Genomic DNA, 16,259 nt, shown 5'->3' on the forward strand with positions numbered 1-16,259 from the left:
GCGGCACAGGCTTTTGCCGCCTGGTCCTCGCTTGCTTCCGCAGAGGTCTCGCAGGCCGTAGCCACCTCGCCCGCCGCAGCCCAGGGCGAGGGCTTGGGGCGCCCGGCCCCGCGGCGTCTTTGTTTTTCTTACCAGGCGGCGCTCTTGCCCCCTTGGCAGCAGGTGTGGGAGGCCAGCTGGCCGAAGCGGCGGCAGGCGCCCCAAGGCCTGTCTGCCCTCGCGCTCCCTGCCCGCCGCTTCAGCTCCGCCGCTGGAGGCTGGGAGAAAGGAAAGCCAGAAGCCTTGCCGTGCGGCGCAGCCCGGGCCTTTGGGGTGGCTGGTTGAGGGAAGCCCTTTGCCAGCCTGCCTCCTTGGCAGCTGGCCCTTTGAAAGTGAGGGGAGGGAGGCAGCCGCTGTCCTTTTGGCCGGGAAGGCTGCCTGCGGGCCTGGAGCAGTCCCTGCCTCGGCTTCGGGGCCGGTAAGTGGGAAAGGTGGGTGCTGGTCGCCTCTGGGCTGGTCTCCCTGAGGAGGCGGCGGTGGCCCATCCTGCCTCCCCCGGGGCCTTGCGAAGCGGGAGACGGGCCCGGGGGAGGCCCCCGGGGGGCGCGTCCCGGGTTTCCCGGAGCGAGCAAAAGGCAGGCCAAGTGCGGGAGGGCGTCCCCAGGGAGGCGTGAGAGCTGTGTCGAGGACCGGGAGGTGTGAGGAAAGGCGAGCGGGCTGTGCGGGAGCTGCCCCTGCGGGGTGCGTGCAGGTGAGGCGCGGGAGCGGGCGTGCGGGCGGCAGCCCCGTCCTGGGCGGTGCGTTTCCCCTGTGGGTTTTGTGTCGGGGTGTGTGCGTGTGTGTGCGTGCAGTTTGTGAGGGCGTCATCTGAGGAGCGAGTGCGTGGTGAGAGGGGAGCGGGTGTGTATTTGTGGGGGGTGGGGAGGAGGGTTCGTCGCGGTGCGTGTGGGCCGGGTGTCGGGGGCTGCGGATGGTGCTGCGGGGCGTGAGCCTGGGTGTGTGGAGGCTGGGGTGCGAGGCCGGTGGCGCGTGCGTGCGTGCGTGCGTGGGTGCGCGCGTGCGTGAGGGCGTTGCGGACCCGGTGTGGGGGCGGGGGGGGGGGGTCGGCGTGGAGCAGGCAGGGCGGTGTCTGTGGGCTCGTTTAAAGGCAGGCAAAGCGGCAGGCAGCAGCGTCTACGGCCATACCACCCTGAACACGCCCGATCTCGTCTGATCTCGGAAGCTAAGCAGGGTCGGGCCTGGTTAGTACTTGGATGGGAGACCTCCTGGGAATACTGGGTGCTGTAGGCTTTTGCCGGCCCTCGCCACGCTCCCTGCCGCTGCCCGGCTGCAGGTCTCCCTGCGGCACAGGCTTTTGCCGCCTGGTCCTCGCTTGCTTCCGCAGAGGTCTCGTAGGCTGTAGCCACCTCACCCGCCGCAGCCCAGGGCGAGGGCTTGGGGCGCCCGGCCCCGCGGCGTCTTTGTTTTTCTTACCAGGCGGCGCTCTTGCCCCCTTGGCAGCAGGTGTGGGAGGCCAGCTGGCCGAAGCGGCGGCAGGCGCCCCAAGGCCTGTCTGCCCTCGCGCTCCCTGCCCGCCGCTTCAGCTCCGCCGCTGGAGGCTGGGAGAAAGGAAAGCCAGAAGCCTTGCCGTGCGGCGCAGCCCGGGCCTTTGGGGTGGCTGGTTGAGGGAAGCCCTTTGCCAGCCTGCCTCCTTGGCAGCTGGCCCTTTGAAAGTGAGGGGAGGGAGGCAGCCGCTGTCCTTTTGGCCGGGAAGGCTGCCTGCGGGCCTGGAGCAGTCCCTGCCTCGGCTTCGGGGCCGGTAAGTGGGAAAGGTGGGTGCTGGTCGCCTCTGGGCTGGTCTCCCTGAGGAGGCGGCGGTGGCCCATCCTGCCTCCCCCGGGGCCTTGCGAAGCGGGAGACGGGCCCGGGGGAGGCCCCCGGGGGGCGCGTCCCGGGTTTCCCGGAGCGAGCAAAAGGCAGGCCAAGTGCGGGAGGGCGTCCCCAGGGAGGCGTGAGAGCTGTGTCGAGGACCGGGAGGTGTGAGGAAAGGCGAGCGGGCTGTGCGGGAGCTGCCCCTGCGGGGTGCGTGCAGGTGAGGCGCGGGAGCGGGCGTGCGGGCGGCAGCCCCGTCCTGGGCGGTGCGTTTCCCCTGTGGGTTTTGTGTCGGGGTGTGTGCGTGTGTGTGCGTGCAGTTTGTGAGGGCGTCATCTGAGGAGCGAGTGCGTGGTGAGAGGGGAGCGGGTGTGTATTTGTGGGGGGTGGGGAGGAGGGTTCGTCGCGGTGCGTGTGGGCCGGGTGTCGGGGGCTGCGGATGGTGCTGCGGGGCGTGAGCCTGGGTGTGTGGAGGCTGGGGTGCGAGGCCGGTGGCGCGTGCGTGCGTGCGTGCGTGGGTGCGCGCGTGCGTGAGGGCGTTGCGGACCCGGTGTGGGGGCGGGGGGGGGGGTCGGCGTGGAGCTGGGAGGGCGGTGTCTGTGGGCTCGTTTAAAGGCAGGCAAAGCGGCAGGCAGCAGCGTCTACGGCCATACCACCCTGAACACGCCCGATCTCGTCTGATCTCGGAAGCTAAGCAGGGTCGGGCCTGGTTAGTACTTGGATGGGAGACCTCCTGGGAATACTGGGTGCTGTAGGCTTTTGCCGGCCCTCGCCACGCTCCCTGCCGCTGCCCGGCTGCAGGTCTCCCTGCGGCACAGGCTTTTGCCGCCTGGTCCTCGCTTGCTTCCGCAGAGGTCTCGTAGGCTGTAGCCACCTCACCCGCCGCAGCCCAGGGCGAGGGCTTGGGGCGCCCGGCCCCGCGGCGTCTTTGTTTTTCTTACCAGGCGGCGCTCTTGCCCCCTTGGCAGCAGGTGTGGGAGGCCAGCTGGCCGAAGCGGCGGCAGGCGCCCCAAGGCCTGTCTGCCCTCGCGCTCCCTGCCCGCCGCTTCAGCTCCGCCGCTGGAGGCTGGGAGAAAGGAAAGCCAGAAGCCTTGCCGTGCGGCGCAGCCCGGGCCTTTGGGGTGGCTGGTTGAGGGAAGCCCTTTGCCAGCCTGCCTCCTTGGCAGCTGGCCCTTTGAAAGTGAGGGGAGGGAGGCAGCCGCTGTCCTTTTGGCCGGGAAGGCTGCCTGCGGGCCTGGAGCAGTCCCTGCCTCGGCTTCGGGGCCGGTAAGTGGGAAAGGTGGGTGCTGGTCGCCTCTGGGCTGGTCTCCCTGAGGAGGCGGCGGTGGCCCATCCTGCCTTCCCCGGGGCCTTGCGAAGCGGGAGACGGGCCCGGGGGAGGCCCCCGGGGGGCGCGTCCCGGGTTTCCCGGAGCGAGCAAAAGGCAGGCCAAGTGCGGGAGGGCGTCCCCAGGGAGGCGTGAGAGCTGTGTCGAGGACCGGGAGGTGTGAGGAAAGGCGAGCGGGCTGTGCGGGAGCTGCCCCTGCGGGGTGCGTGCAGGTGAGGCGCGGGAGCGGGCGTGCGGGCAGCAGCCCCGTCCTGGGCGGTGCGTTTCCCCTGTGGGTTTTGTGTCGGGGTGTGTGCGTGTGTGTGTGTGCAGTTTGTGAGGGCGTCATCTGAGGAGCGAGTGCGTGGTGAGAGGGGAGCGGGTGTGTATTTGTGGGGGGTGGGGAGGAGGGTTCGTCGCGGTGCGTGTGGGCCGGGTGTCGGGGGCTGCGGATGGTGCTGCGGGGCGTGAGCCTGGGTGTGTGGAGGCTGGGGTGCGAGGCCGGTGGCGCGTGCGTGCGTGCGTGCGTGGGTGCGCGCGTGCGTGAGGGCGTTGCGGACCCGGTGTGGGGGCGGGGGGGGGGGTCGGCGTGGAGCAGGCAGGGCGGTGTCTGTGGGCTCGTTTAAAGGCAGGCAAAGCGGCAGGCAGCAGCGTCTACGGCCATACCACCCTGAACACGCCCGATCTCGTCTGATCTCGGAAGCTAAGCAGGGTCGGGCCTGGTTAGTACTTGGATGGGAGACCTCCTGGGAATACTGGGTGCTGTAGGCTTTTGCCGGCCCTCGCCACGCTCCCTGCCGCTGCCCGGCTGCAGGTCTCCCTGCGGCACAGGCTTTTGCCGCCTGGTCCTCGCTTGCTTCCGCAGAGGTCTCGCAGGCCGTAGCCACCTCGCCCGCCGCAGCCCAGGGCGAGGGCTTGGGGCGCCCGGCCCCGCGGCGTCTTTGTTTTTCTTACCAGGCGGCGCTCTTGCCCCCTTGGCAGCAGGTGTGGGAGGCCAGCTGGCCGAAGCGGCGGCAGGCGCCCCAAGGCCTGTCTGCCCTCGCGCTCCCTGCCCGCCGCTTCAGCTCCGCCGCTGGAGGCTGGGAGAAAGGAAAGCCAGAAGCCTTGCCGTGCGGCGCAGCCCGGGCCTTTGGGGTGGCTGGTTGAGGGAAGCCCTTTGCCAGCCTGCCTCCTTGGCAGCTGGCCCTTTGAAAGTGAGGGGAGGGAGGCAGCCGCTGTCCTTTTGGCCGGGAAGGCTGCCTGCGGGCCTGGAGCAGTCCCTGCCTCGGCTTCGGGGCCGGTAAGTGGGAAAGGTGGGTGCTGGTCGCCTCTGGGCTGGTCTCCCTGAGGAGGCGGCGGTGGCCCATCCTGCCTCCCCCGGGGCCTTGCGAAGCGGGAGACGGGCCCGGGGGAGGCCCCCGGGGGGCGTGTCCCGGGTTTCCCGGAGCGAGCAAAAGGCAGGCCAAGTGCGGGAGGGCGTCCCCAGGGAGGCGTGAGAGCTGTGTCGAGGACCGGGAGGTGTGAGGAAAGGCGAGCGGGCTGTGCGGGAGCTGCCCCTGCGGGGTGCGTGCAGGTGAGGCGCGGGAGCGGGCGTGCGGGCGGCAGCCCCGTCCTGGGCGGTGCGTTTCCCCTGTGGGTTTTGTGTCGGGGTGTGTGCGTGTGTGTGCGTGCAGTTTGTGAGGGCGTCATCTGAGGAGCGAGTGCGTGGTGAGAGGGGAGCGGGTGTGTATTTGTGGGGGGTGGGGAGGAGGGTTCGTCGCGGTGCGTGTGGGCCGGGTGTCGGGGGCTGCGGATGGTGCTGCGGGGCGTGAGCCTGGGTGTGTGGAGGCTGGGGTGCGAGGCCGGTGGCGCGTGCGTGCGTGCGTGCGTGGGTGCGCGCGTGCGTGAGGGCGTTGCGGACCCGGTGTGGGGGCGGGGGGGGGGGTCGGCGTGGAGCAGGCAGGGCGGTGTCTGTGGGCTCGTTTAAAGGCAGGCAAAGCGGCAGGCAGCAGCGTCTACGGCCATACCACCCTGAACACGCCCGATCTCGTCTGATCTCAGAAGCTAAGCAGGGTCGGGCCTGGTTAGTACTTGGATGGGAGACCTCCTGGGAATACTGGGTGCTGTAGGCTTTTGCCGGCCCTCGCCACGCTCCCTGCCGCTGCCCGGCTGCAGGTCTCCCTGCGGCACAGGCTTTTGCCGCCTGGTCCTCGCTTGCTTCCGCAGAGGTCTCGCAGGCCGTAGCCAGCTCGCCCGCCGCAGCCCAGGGCGAGGGCTTGGGGCGCCCGGCCCCGCGGCGTCTTTGTTTTTCTTACCAGGCGGCGCTCTTGCCCCCTTGGCAGCAGGTGTGGGAGGCCAGCTGGCCGAAGCGGCGGCAGGCGCCCCAAGGCCTGTCTGCCCTCGCGCTCCCTGCCCGCCGCTTCAGCTCCGCCGCTGGAGGCTGGGAGAAAGGAAAGCCAGAAGCCTTGCCGTGCGGCGCAGCCCGGGCCTTTGGGGTGGCTGGTTGAGGGAAGCCCTTTGCCAGCCTGCCTCCTTGGCAGCTGGCCCTTTGAAAGTGAGGGGAGGGAGGCAGCCGCTGTCCTTTTGGCCGGGAAGGCTGCCTGCGGGCCTGGAGCAGTCCCTGCCTCGGCTTCGGGGCCGGTAAGTGGGAAAGGTGGGTGCTGGTCGCCTCTGGGCTGGTCTCCCTGAGGAGGCGGCGGTGGCCCATCCTGCCTCCCCCGGGGCCTTGCGAAGCGGGAGACGGGCCCGGGGGAGGCCCCCGGGGGGCGCGTCCCGGGTTTCCCGGAGCGAGCAAAAGGCAGGCCAAGTGCGGGAGGGCGTCCCCAGGGAGGCGTGAGAGCTGTGTCGAGGACCGGGAGGTGTGAGGAAAGGCGAGCGGGCTGTGCGGGAGCTGCCCCTGCGGGGTGCGTGCAGGTGAGGCGCGGGAGCGGGCGTGCGGGCGGCAGCCCCGTCCTGGGCGGTGCGTTTCCCCTGTGGGTTTTGTGTCGGGGTGTGTGCGTGTGTGTGCGTGCAGTTTGTGAGGGCGTCATCTGAGGAGCGAGTGCGTGGTGAGAGGGGAGCGGGTGTGTATTTGTGGGGGGTGGGGAGGAGGGTTCGTCGCGGTGCGTGTGGGCCGGGTGTCGGGGGCTGCGGATGGTGCTGCGGGGCGTGAGCCTGGGTGTGTGGAGGCTGGGGTGCGAGGCCGGTGGCGCGTGCGTGCGTGCGTGGGTGCGCGCGTGCGTGAGGGCGTTGCGGACCCGGTGTGGGGGCAGGGGGGGGGGTCGGCGTGGAGCAGGCAGGGCGGTGTCTGTGGGCTCGTTTAAAGGCAGGCAAAGCGGCAGGCAGCAGCGTCTACGGCCATACCACCCTGAACACGCCCGATCTCGTCTGATCTCAGAAGCTAAGCAGGGTCGGGCCTGGTTAGTACTTGGGTGGGAGACCTCCTGGGAATACTGGGTGCTGTAGGCTTTTGCCGGCCCTCGCCACGCTCCCTGCCGCTGCCCGGCTGCAGGTCTCCCTGCGGCACAGGCTTTTGCCGCCTGGTCCTCGCTTGCTTCCGCAGAGGTCTCGCAGGCCGTAGCCAGCTCGCCCGCCGCAGCCCAGGGCGAGGGCTTGGGGCGCCCGGCCCCGCGGCGTCTTTGTTTTTCTTACCAGGCGGCGCTCTTGCCCCCTTGGCAGCAGGTGTGGGAGGCCAGCTGGCCGAAGCGGCGGCAGGCGCCCCAAGGCCTGTCTGCCCTCGCGCTCCCTGCCCGCCGCTTCAGCTCCGCCGCTGGAGGCTGGGAGAAAGGAAAGCCAGAAGCCTTGCCGTGCGGCGCAGCCCGGGCCTTTGGGGTGGCTGGTTGAGGGAAGCCCTTTGCCAGCCTGCCTCCTTGGCAGCTGGCCCTTTGAAAGTGAGGGGAGGGAGGCAGCCGCTGTCCTTTTGGCCGGGAAGGCTGCCTGCGGGCCTGGAGCAGTCCCTGCCTCGGCTTCGGGGCCGGTAAGTGGGAAAGGTGGGTGCTGGTCGCCTCTGGGCTGGTCTCCCTGAGGAGGCGGCGGTGGCCCATCCTGCCTCCCCCGGGGCCTTGCGAAGCGGGAGACGGGCCCGGGGGAGGCCCCCGGGGGGCGCGTCCCGGGTTTCCCGGAGCGAGCAAAAGGCAGGCCAAGTGCGGGAGGGCGTCCCCAGGGAGGCGTGAGAGCTGTGTCGAGGACCGGGAGGTGTGAGGAAAGGCGAGCGGGCTGTGCGGGAGCTGCCCCTGCGGGGTGCGTGCAGGTGAGGCGCGGGAGCGGGCGTGCGGGCGGCAGCCCCGTCCTGGGCGGTGCGTTTCCCCTGTGGGTTTTGTGTCGGGGTGTGTGCGTGTGTGTGCGTGCAGTTTGTGAGGGCGTCATCTGAGGAGCGAGTGCGTGGTGAGAGGGGAGCGGGTGTGTATTTGTGGGGGGTGGGGAGGAGGGTTCGTCGCGGTGCGTGTGGGCCGGGTGTCGGGGGCTGCGGATGGTGCTGCGGGGCGTGAGCCTGGGTGTGTGGAGGCTGGGGTGCGAGGCCGGTGGCGCGTGCGTGCGTGCGTGCGTGGGTGCGCGCGTGCGTGAGGGCGTTGCGGACCCGGTGTGGGGGCGGGGGGGGGGTCGGCGTGGAGCAGGCAGGGCGGTGTCTGTGGGCTCGTTTAAAGGCAGGCAAAGCGGCAGGCAGCAGCGTCTACGGCCATACCACCCTGAACACGCCCGATCTCGTCTGATCTCGGAAGCTAAGCAGGGTCGGGCCTGGTTAGTACTTGGATGGGAGACCTCCTGGGAATACTGGGTGCTGTAGGCTTTTGCCGGCCCTCGCCACGCTCCCTGCCGCTGCCCGGCTGCAGGTCTCCCTGCGGCACAGGCTTTTGCCGCCTGGTCCTCGCTTGCTTCCGCAGAGGTCTCGTAGGCTGTAGCCACCTCACCCGCCGCAGCCCAGGGCGAGGGCTTGGGGCGCCCGGCCCCGCGGCGTCTTTGTTTTTCTTACCAGGCGGCGCTCTTGCCCCCTTGGCAGCAGGTGTGGGAGGCCAGCTGGCCGAAGCGGCGGCAGGCGCCCCAAGGCCTGTCTGCCCTCGCGCTCCCTGCCCGCCGCTTCAGCTCCGCCGCTGGAGGCTGGGAGAAAGGAAAGCCAGAAGCCTTGCCGTGCGGCGCAGCCCGGGCCTTTGGGGTGGCTGGTTGAGGGAAGCCCTTTGCCAGCCTGCCTCCTTGGCAGCTGGCCCTTTGAAAGTGAGGGGAGGGAGGCAGCCGCTGTCCTTTTGGCCGGGAAGGCTGCCTGCGGGCCTGGAGCAGTCCCTGCCTCGGCTTCGGGGCCGGTAAGTGGGAAAGGTGGGTGCTGGTCGCCTCTGGGCTGGTCTCCCTGAGGAGGCGGCGGTGGCCCATCCTGCCTCCCCCGGGGCCTTGCGAAGCGGGAGACGGGCCCGGGGGAGGCCCCCGGGGGGCGCGTCCCGGGTTTCCCGGAGCGAGCAAAAGGCAGGCCAAGTGCGGGAGGGCGTCCCCAGGGAGGCGTGAGAGCTGTGTCGAGGACCGGGAGGTGTGAGGAAAGGCGAGCGGGCTGTGCGGGAGCTGCCCCTGCGGGGTGCGTGCAGGTGAGGCGCGGGAGCGGGCGTGCGGGCGGCAGCCCCGTCCTGGGCGGTGCGTTTCCCCTGTGGGTTTTGTGTCGGGGTGTGTGCGTGTGTGTGCGTGCAGTTTGTGAGGGCGTCATCTGAGGAGCGAGTGCGTGGTGAGAGGGGAGCGGGTGTGTATTTGTGGGGGGTGGGGAGGAGGGTTCGTCGCGGTGCGTGTGGGCCGGGTGTCGGGGGCTGCGGATGGTGCTGCGGGGCGTGAGCCTGGGTGTGTGGAGGCTGGGGTGCGAGGCCGGTGGCGCGTGCGTGCGTGCGTGCGTGGGTGCGCGCGTGCGTGAGGGCGTTGCGGACCCGGTGTGGGGGCGGGGGGGGGGGTCGGCGTGGAGCAGGCAGGGCGGTGTCTGTGGGCTCGTTTAAAGGCAGGCAAAGCGGCAGGCAGCAGCGTCTACGGCCATACCACCCTGAACACGCCCGATCTCGTCTGATCTCGGAAGCTAAGCAGGGTCGGGCCTGGTTAGTACTTGGATGGGAGACCTCCTGGGAATACTGGGTGCTGTAGGCTTTTGCCGGCCCTCGCCACGCTCCCTGCCGCTGCCCGGCTGCAGGTCTCCCTGCGGCACAGGCTTTTGCCGCCTGGTCCTCGCTTGCTTCCGCAGAGGTCTCGTAGGCTGTAGCCACCTCACCCGCCGCAGCCCAGGGCGAGGGCTTGGGGCGCCCGGCCCCGCGGCGTCTTTGTTTTTCTTACCAGGCGGCGCTCTTGCCCCCTTGGCAGCAGGTGTGGGAGGCCAGCTGGCCGAAGCGGCGGCAGGCGCCCCAAGGCCTGTCTGCCCTCGCGCTCCCTGCCCGCCGCTTCAGCTCCGCCGCTGGAGGCTGGGAGAAAGGAAAGCCAGAAGCCTTGCCGTGCGGCGCAGCCCGGGCCTTTGGGGTGGCTGGTTGAGGGAAGCCCTTTGCCAGCCTGCCTCCTTGGCAGCTGGCCCTTTGAAAGTGAGGGGAGGGAGGCAGCCGCTGTCCTTTTGGCCGGGAAGGCTGCCTGCGGGCCTGGAGCAGTCCCTGCCTCGGCTTCGGGGCCGGTAAGTGGGAAAGGTGGGTGCTGGTCGCCTCTGGGCTGGTCTCCCTGAGGAGGCGGCGGTGGCCCATCCTGCCTTCCCCGGGGCCTTGCGAAGCGGGAGACGGGCCCGGGGGAGGCCCCCGGGGGGCGCGTCCCGGGTTTCCCGGAGCGAGCAAAAGGCAGGCCAAGTGCGGGAGGGCGTCCCCAGGGAGGCGTGAGAGCTGTGTCGAGGACCGGGAGGTGTGAGGAAAGGCGAGCGGGCTGTGCGGGAGCTGCCCCTGCGGGGTGCGTGCAGGTGAGGCGCGGGAGCGGGCGTGCGGGCAGCAGCCCCGTCCTGGGCGGTGCGTTTCCCCTGTGGGTTTTGTGTCGGGGTGTGTGCGTGTGTGTGTGTGCAGTTTGTGAGGGCGTCATCTGAGGAGCGAGTGCGTGGTGAGAGGGGAGCGGGTGTGTATTTGTGGGGGGTGGGGAGGAGGGTTCGTCGCGGTGCGTGTGGGCCGGGTGTCGGGGGCTGCGGATGGTGCTGCGGGGCGTGAGCCTGGGTGTGTGGAGGCTGGGGTGCGAGGCCGGTGGCGCGTGCGTGCGTGCGTGCGTGGGTGCGCGCGTGCGTGAGGGCGTTGCGGACCCGGTGTGGGGGCGGGGGGGGGGGTCGGCGTGGAGCAGGCAGGGCGGTGTCTGTGGGCTCGTTTAAAGGCAGGCAAAGCGGCAGGCAGCAGCGTCTACGGCCATACCACCCTGAACACGCCCGATCTCGTCTGATCTCGGAAGCTAAGCAGGGTCGGGCCTGGTTAGTACTTGGATGGGAGACCTCCTGGGAATACTGGGTGCTGTAGGCTTTTGCCGGCCCTCGCCACGCTCCCTGCCGCTGCCCGGCTGCAGGTCTCCCTGCGGCACAGGCTTTTGCCGCCTGGTCCTCGCTTGCTTCCGCAGAGGTCTCGCAGGCCGTAGCCACCTCGCCCGCCGCAGCCCAGGGCGAGGGCTTGGGGCGCCCGGCCCCGCGGCGTCTTTGTTTTTCTTACCAGGCGGCGCTCTTGCCCCCTTGGCAGCAGGTGTGGGAGGCCAGCTGGCCGAAGCGGCGGCAGGCGCCCCAAGGCCTGTCTGCCCTCGCGCTCCCTGCCCGCCGCTTCAGCTCCGCCGCTGGAGGCTGGGAGAAAGGAAAGCCAGAAGCCTTGCCGTGCGGCGCAGCCCGGGCCTTTGGGGTGGCTGGTTGAGGGAAGCCCTTTGCCAGCCTGCCTCCTTGGCAGCTGGCCCTTTGAAAGTGAGGGGAGGGAGGCAGCCGCTGTCCTTTTGGCCGGGAAGGCTGCCTGCGGGCCTGGAGCAGTCCCTGCCTCGGCTTCGGGGCCGGTAAGTGGGAAAGGTGGGTGCTGGTCGCCTCTGGGCTGGTCTCCCTGAGGAGGCGGCGGTGGCCCATCCTGCCTCCCCCGGGGCCTTGCGAAGCGGGAGACGGGCCCGGGGGAGGCCCCCGGGGGGCGCGTCCCGGGTTTCCCGGAGCGAGCAAAAGGCAGGCCAAGTGCGGGAGGGCGTCCCCAGGGAGGCGTGAGAGCTGTGTCGAGGACCGGGAGGTGTGAGGAAAGGCGAGCGGGCTGTGCGGGAGCTGCCCCTGCGGGGTGCGTGCAGGTGAGGCGCGGGAGCGGGCGTGCGGGCGGCAGCCCCGTCCTGGGCGGTGCGTTTCCCCTGTGGGTTTTGTGTCGGGGTGTGTGCGTGTGTGTGCGTGCAGTTTGTGAGGGCGTCATCTGAGGAGCGAGTGCGTGGTGAGAGGGGAGCGGGTGTGTATTTGTGGGGGGTGGGGAGGAGGGTTCGTCGCGGTGCGTGTGGGCCGGGTGTCGGGGGCTGCGGATGGTGCTGCGGGGCGTGAGCCTGGGTGTGTGGAGGCTGGGGTGCGAGGCCGGTGGCGCGTGCGTGCGTGCGTGCGTGGGTGCGCGCGTGCGTGAGGGCGTTGCGGACCCGGTGTGGGGGCGGGGGGGGGGGTCGGCGTGGAGCAGGCAGGGCGGTGTCTGTGGGCTCGTTTAAAGGCAGGCAAAGCGGCAGGCAGCAGCGTCTACGGCCATACCACCCTGAACACGCCCGATCTCGTCTGATCTCAGAAGCTAAGCAGGGTCGGGCCTGGTTAGTACTTGGATGGGAGACCTCCTGGGAATACTGGGTGCTGTAGGCTTTTGCCGGCCCTCGCCACGCTCCCTGCCGCTGCCCGGCTGCAGGTCTCCCTGCGGCACAGGCTTTTGCCGCCTGGTCCTCGCTTGCTTCCGCAGAGGTCTCGCAGGCCGTAGCCAGCTCGCCCGCCGCAGCCCAGGGCGAGGGCTTGGGGCGCCCGGCCCCGCGGCGTCTTTGTTTTTCTTACCAGGCGGCGCTCTTGCCCCCTTGGCAGCAGGTGTGGGAGGCCAGCTGGCCGAAGCGGCGGCAGGCGCCCCAAGGCCTGTCTGCCCTCGCGCTCCCTGCCCGCCGCTTCAGCTCCGCCGCTGGAGGCTGGGAGAAAGGAAAGCCAGAAGCCTTGCCGTGCGGCGCAGCCCGGGCCTTTGGGGTGGCTGGTTGAGGGAAGCCCTTTGCCAGCCTGCCTCCTTGGCAGCTGGCCCTTTGAAAGTGAGGGGAGGGAGGCAGCCGCTGTCCTTTTGGCCGGGAAGGCTGCCTGCGGGCCTGGAGCAGTCCCTGCCTCGGCTTCGGGGCCGGTAAGTGGGAAAGGTGGGTGCTGGTCGCCTCTGGGCTGGTCTCCCTGAGGAGGCGGCGGTGGCCCATCCTGCCTCCCCCGGGGCCTTGCGAAGCGGGAGACGGGCCCGGGGGAGGCCCCCGGGGGGCGCGTCCCGGGTTTCCCGGAGCGAGCAAAAGGCAGGCCAAGTGCGGGAGGGCGTCCCCAGGGAGGCGTGAGAGCTGTGTCGAGGACCGGGAGGTGTGAGGAAAGGCGAGCGGGCTGTGCGGGAGCTGCCCCTGCGGGGTGCGTGCAGGTGAGGCGCGGGAGCGGGCGTGCGGGCGGCAGCCCCGTCCTGGGCGGTGCGTTTCCCCTGTGGGTTTTGTGTCGGGGTGTGTGCGTGTGTGTGCGTGCAGTTTGTGAGGGCGTCATCTGAGGAGCGAGTGCGTGGTGAGAGGGGAGCGGGTGTGTATTTGTGGGGGGTGGGGAGGAGGGTTCGTCGCGGTGCGTGTGGGCCGGGTGTCGGGGGCTGCGGATGGTGCTGCGGGGCGTGAGCCTGGGTGTGTGGAGGCTGGGGTGCGAGGCCGGTGGCGCGTGCGTGCGTGCGTGCGTGGGTGCGCGCGTGCGTGAGGGCGTTGCGGACCCGGTGTGGGGGCGGGGGGGGGGGTCGGCGTGGAGCAGGCAGGGCGGTGTCTGTGGGCTCGTTTAAAGGCAGGCAAAGCGGCAGGCAGCAGCGTCTACGGCCATACCACCCTGAACACGCCCGATCTCGTCTGATCTCGGAAGCTAAGCAGGGTCGGGCCTGGTTAGTACTTGGATGGGAGACCTCCTGGGAATACTGGGTGCTGTAGGCTTTTGCCGGCCCTCGCCACGCTCCCTGCCGCTGCCCGGCTGCAGGTCTCCCTGCGGCACAGGCTTTTGCCGCCTGGTCCTCGCTTGCTTCCGCAGAGGTCTCGCAGGCCGTAGCCAGCTCGCCCGCCGCAGCCCAGGGCGAGGGCTTGGGGCGCCCGGCCCCGCGGCGTCTTTGTTTTTCTTACCAGGCGGCGCTCTTGCCCCCTTGGCAGCAGGTGTGGGAGGCCAGCTGGCCGAAGCGGCGGCAGGCGCCCCAAGGCCTGTCTGCCCTCGCGCTCCCTGCCCGCCGCTTCAGCTCCGCCGCTGGAGGCTGGGAGAAAGGAAAGCCAGAAGCCTTGCCGTGCGGCGCAGCCCGGGCCTTTGGGGTGGCTGGTTGAGGGAAGCCCTTTGCCAGCCTGCCTCCTTGGCAGCTGGCCCTTTGAAAGTGAGGGGAGGGAGGCAGCCGCTGTCCTTTTGGCCGGGAAGGCTGCCTGCGGGCCTGGAGCAGTCCCTGCCTCGGCTTCGGGGCCGGTAAGTGGGAAAGGTGGGTGCTGGTCGCCTCTGGGCTGGTCTCCCTGAGGAGGCGGCGGTGGCCCATCCTGCCTCCCCCGGGGCCTTGCGAAGCGGGAGACGGGCCCGGGGGAGGCCCCCGGGGGGCGCGTCCCGGGTTTCCCGGAGCGAGCAAAAGGCAGGCCAAGTGCGGGAGGGCGTCCCCAGGGAGGCGTGAGAGCTGTGTCGAGGACCGGGAGGTGTGAGGAAAGGCGAGCGGGCTGTGCGGGAGCTGCCCCTGCGGGGTGCGTGCAGGTGAGGCGCGGGAGCGGGCGTGCGGGCGGCAGCCCCGTCCTGGGCGGTGCGTTTCCCCTGTGGGTTTTGTGTCGGGGTGTGTGCGTGTGTGTGCGTGCAGTTTGTGAGGGCGTCATCTGAGGAGCGAGTGCGTGGTGAGAGGGGAGCGGGTGTGTATTTGTGGGGGGTGGGGAGGAGGGTTCGTCGCGGTGCGTGTGGGCCGGGTGTCGGGGGCTGCGGATGGTGCTGCGGGGCGTGAGCCTGGGTGTGTGGAGGCTGGGGTGCGAGGCCGGTGGCGCGTGCGTGCGTGCGTGCGTGGGTGCGCGCGTGCGTGAGGGCGTTGCGGACCCGGTGTGGGGGCGGGGGGGGGGTCGGCGTGGAGCAGGCAGGGCGGTGTCTGTGGGCTCGTTTAAAGGCAGGCAAAGCGGCAGGCAGCAGCGTCTACGGCCATACCACCCTGAACACGCCCGATCTCGTCTGATCTCGGAAGCTAAGCAGGGTCGGGCCTGGTTAGTACTTGGATGGGAGACCTCCTGGGAATACTGGGTGCTGTAGGCTTCTGCCGGCCCTCGCCACGCTCCCTGCCGCTGCCCGGCTGCAGGTCTCCCTGCGGCACAGGCTTTTGCCGCCTGGTCCTCGCTTGCTTCCGCAGAGGTCTCGCAGGCCGTAGCCACCTCGCCCGCCGCAGCCCAGGGCGAGGGCTTGGGGCGCCCGGCCCCGCGGCGTCTTTGTTTTTCTTACCAGGCGGCGCTCTTGCCCCCTTGGCAGCAGGTGTGGGAGGCCAGCTGGCCGAAGCGGCGGCAGGCGCCCCAAGGCCTGTCTGCCCTCGCGCTCCCTGCCCGCCGCTTGAGCTCCGCCGCTGGAGGCTGGGAGAAAGGAAAGCCAGAAGCCTTGCCGTGCGGCGCAGCCCGGGCCTTTGGGGTGGCTGGTTGAGGGAAGCCCTTTGCCAGCCTGCCTCCTTGGCAGCTGGCCCTTTGAAAGTGAGGGGAGGGAGGCAGCCGCTGTCCTTTTGGCCGGGAAGGCTGCCTGCGGGCCTGGAGCAGTCCCTGCCTCGGCTTCGGGGCCGGTAAGTGGGAAAGGTGGGTGCTGGTCGCCTCTGGGCTGGTCTCCCTGAGGAGGCGGCGGTGGCCCATCCTGCCTCCCCCGGGGCCTTGCGAAGCGGGAGACGGGCCCGGGGGAGGCCCCCGGGGGGCGCGTCCCGGGTTTCCCGGAGCGAGCAAAAGGCAGGCCAAGTGCGGGAGGGCGTCCCCAGGGAGGTGTGAGAGCTGTGTCGAGGACCGGGAGGTGTGAGGAAAGGCGAGCGGGCTGTGCGGGAGCTGCCCCTGCGGGGTGCGTGCAGGTGAGGCGCGGGAGCGGGCGTGCGGGCGGCAGCCCCGTCCTGGGCGGTGCGTTTCCCCTGTGGGTTTTGTGTCGGGGTGTGTGCGTGTGTGTGCGTGCAGTTTGTGAGGGCGTCATCTGAGGAGCGAGTGCGTGGTGAGAGGGGAGCGGGTGTGTATTTGTGGGGGGTGGGGAGGAGGGTTCGTCGCGGTGCGTGTGGGCCGGGTGTCGGGGGCTGCGGATGGTGCTGCGGGGCGTGAGCCTGGGTGTGTGGAGGCTGGGGTGCGAGGCCGGTGGCGCGTGCATGCGTGCGTGCGTGGGTGCGCGCGTGCGTGAGGGCGTTGCGGACCCGGTGTGGGGGCAGGGGGGGGGGTCGGCGTGGAGCAGGCAGGGCGGTGTCTGTGGGCTCGTTTAAAGGCAGGCAAAGCGGCAGGCAGCAGCGTCTACGGCCATACCACCCTGAACACGCTCGATCTCGTCTGATCTCGGAAGCTAAGCAGGGTCGGGCCTGGTTAGTACTTGGATGGGAGACCTCCTGGGAATACTGGGTGCTGCAGGCTTTTGCCGGCCCTCGCCACGCTCCCTGCCGCTGCCCGGCTGCAGGTCTCCCTGCGGCACAGGCTTTTGCCGCCTGGTCCTCGCTTGCTTCCGCAGAGGTCTCGCAGGCCGTAGCCACCTCGCCCGCCGCAGCCCAGGGCGAGGGCTTGGGGCGCCCGGCCCCGCGGCGTCTTTGTTTTTCTTACCAGGCGGCGCTCTTGCCCCCTTGGCAGCAGGTGTGGGAGGCCAGCTGGCCGAAGCGGCGGCAGGCGCCCCAAGGCCTGTCTGCCCTCGCGCTCCCTGCCCGCCGCTTCAGCTCCGCCGCTGGAGGCTGGGAGAAAGGAAAGCCAGAAGCCTTGCCGTGCGGCGCAGCCCGGGCCTTTGGGGTGGCTGGTTGAGGGAAGCCCTTTGCCAGCCTGCCTCCTTGGCAGCTGGCCCTTTGAAAGTGAGGGGAGGGAGGCAGCCGCTGTCCTTTTGGCCGGGAAGGCTGCCTGCGGGCCTGGAGCAGTC

The 16,259-nt window shown here is 70.5% G+C and overlaps 12 non-coding genes across 12 annotated transcripts; all 12 read left to right on the forward strand.

Moving 5' to 3' along the window:
• Positions 1 to 1,150: 1,150 nt before the first annotated feature.
• Positions 1,151 to 1,269, forward strand: LOC142071297 (5S ribosomal RNA). The gene has a single exon (XR_012667371.1). It is a non-coding gene; the product is annotated as a 5S ribosomal RNA (ribosomal RNA).
• Positions 1,270 to 2,469: 1,200 nt separating this feature from the next.
• On the forward strand, positions 2,470 to 2,588 carry LOC142071298 (5S ribosomal RNA). The gene has a single exon (XR_012667372.1). It is a non-coding gene; the product is annotated as a 5S ribosomal RNA (ribosomal RNA).
• Positions 2,589 to 3,788: 1,200 nt separating this feature from the next.
• On the forward strand, positions 3,789 to 3,907 carry LOC142071299 (5S ribosomal RNA). The gene has a single exon (XR_012667373.1). It is a non-coding gene; the product is annotated as a 5S ribosomal RNA (ribosomal RNA).
• A 1,200-nt stretch (positions 3,908 to 5,107) lies between these two features.
• On the forward strand, positions 5,108 to 5,226 carry LOC142071274 (5S ribosomal RNA). Its single transcript, XR_012667350.1, has one exon. It is a non-coding gene; the product is annotated as a 5S ribosomal RNA (ribosomal RNA).
• Positions 5,227 to 6,422: 1,196 nt separating this feature from the next.
• LOC142071277 (5S ribosomal RNA) lies at positions 6,423 to 6,541 on the forward strand. Its single transcript, XR_012667353.1, has one exon. It is a non-coding gene; the product is annotated as a 5S ribosomal RNA (ribosomal RNA).
• Positions 6,542 to 7,740: 1,199 nt separating this feature from the next.
• On the forward strand, positions 7,741 to 7,859 carry LOC142071300 (5S ribosomal RNA). Its single transcript, XR_012667374.1, has one exon. It is a non-coding gene; the product is annotated as a 5S ribosomal RNA (ribosomal RNA).
• A 1,200-nt stretch (positions 7,860 to 9,059) lies between these two features.
• On the forward strand, positions 9,060 to 9,178 carry LOC142071301 (5S ribosomal RNA). The gene has a single exon (XR_012667375.1). It is a non-coding gene; the product is annotated as a 5S ribosomal RNA (ribosomal RNA).
• Positions 9,179 to 10,378: 1,200 nt separating this feature from the next.
• Positions 10,379 to 10,497, forward strand: LOC142071302 (5S ribosomal RNA). The gene has a single exon (XR_012667376.1). It is a non-coding gene; the product is annotated as a 5S ribosomal RNA (ribosomal RNA).
• Positions 10,498 to 11,697: 1,200 nt separating this feature from the next.
• Positions 11,698 to 11,816, forward strand: LOC142071275 (5S ribosomal RNA). Its single transcript, XR_012667351.1, has one exon. It is a non-coding gene; the product is annotated as a 5S ribosomal RNA (ribosomal RNA).
• Positions 11,817 to 13,016: 1,200 nt separating this feature from the next.
• On the forward strand, positions 13,017 to 13,135 carry LOC142071303 (5S ribosomal RNA). The gene has a single exon (XR_012667377.1). It is a non-coding gene; the product is annotated as a 5S ribosomal RNA (ribosomal RNA).
• Positions 13,136 to 14,334: 1,199 nt separating this feature from the next.
• Positions 14,335 to 14,453, forward strand: LOC142071304 (5S ribosomal RNA). The gene has a single exon (XR_012667378.1). It is a non-coding gene; the product is annotated as a 5S ribosomal RNA (ribosomal RNA).
• Positions 14,454 to 15,653: 1,200 nt separating this feature from the next.
• Positions 15,654 to 15,772, forward strand: LOC142071278 (5S ribosomal RNA). Its single transcript, XR_012667355.1, has one exon. It is a non-coding gene; the product is annotated as a 5S ribosomal RNA (ribosomal RNA).
• Positions 15,773 to 16,259: the final 487 nt, after the last annotated feature.

Source organism: Caretta caretta, chromosome 2, assembly GCF_965140235.1.
Source record: "Caretta caretta isolate rCarCar2 chromosome 2, rCarCar1.hap1, whole genome shotgun sequence".
Taxonomy (NCBI): domain Eukaryota; kingdom Metazoa; phylum Chordata; order Testudines; family Cheloniidae; genus Caretta; species Caretta caretta.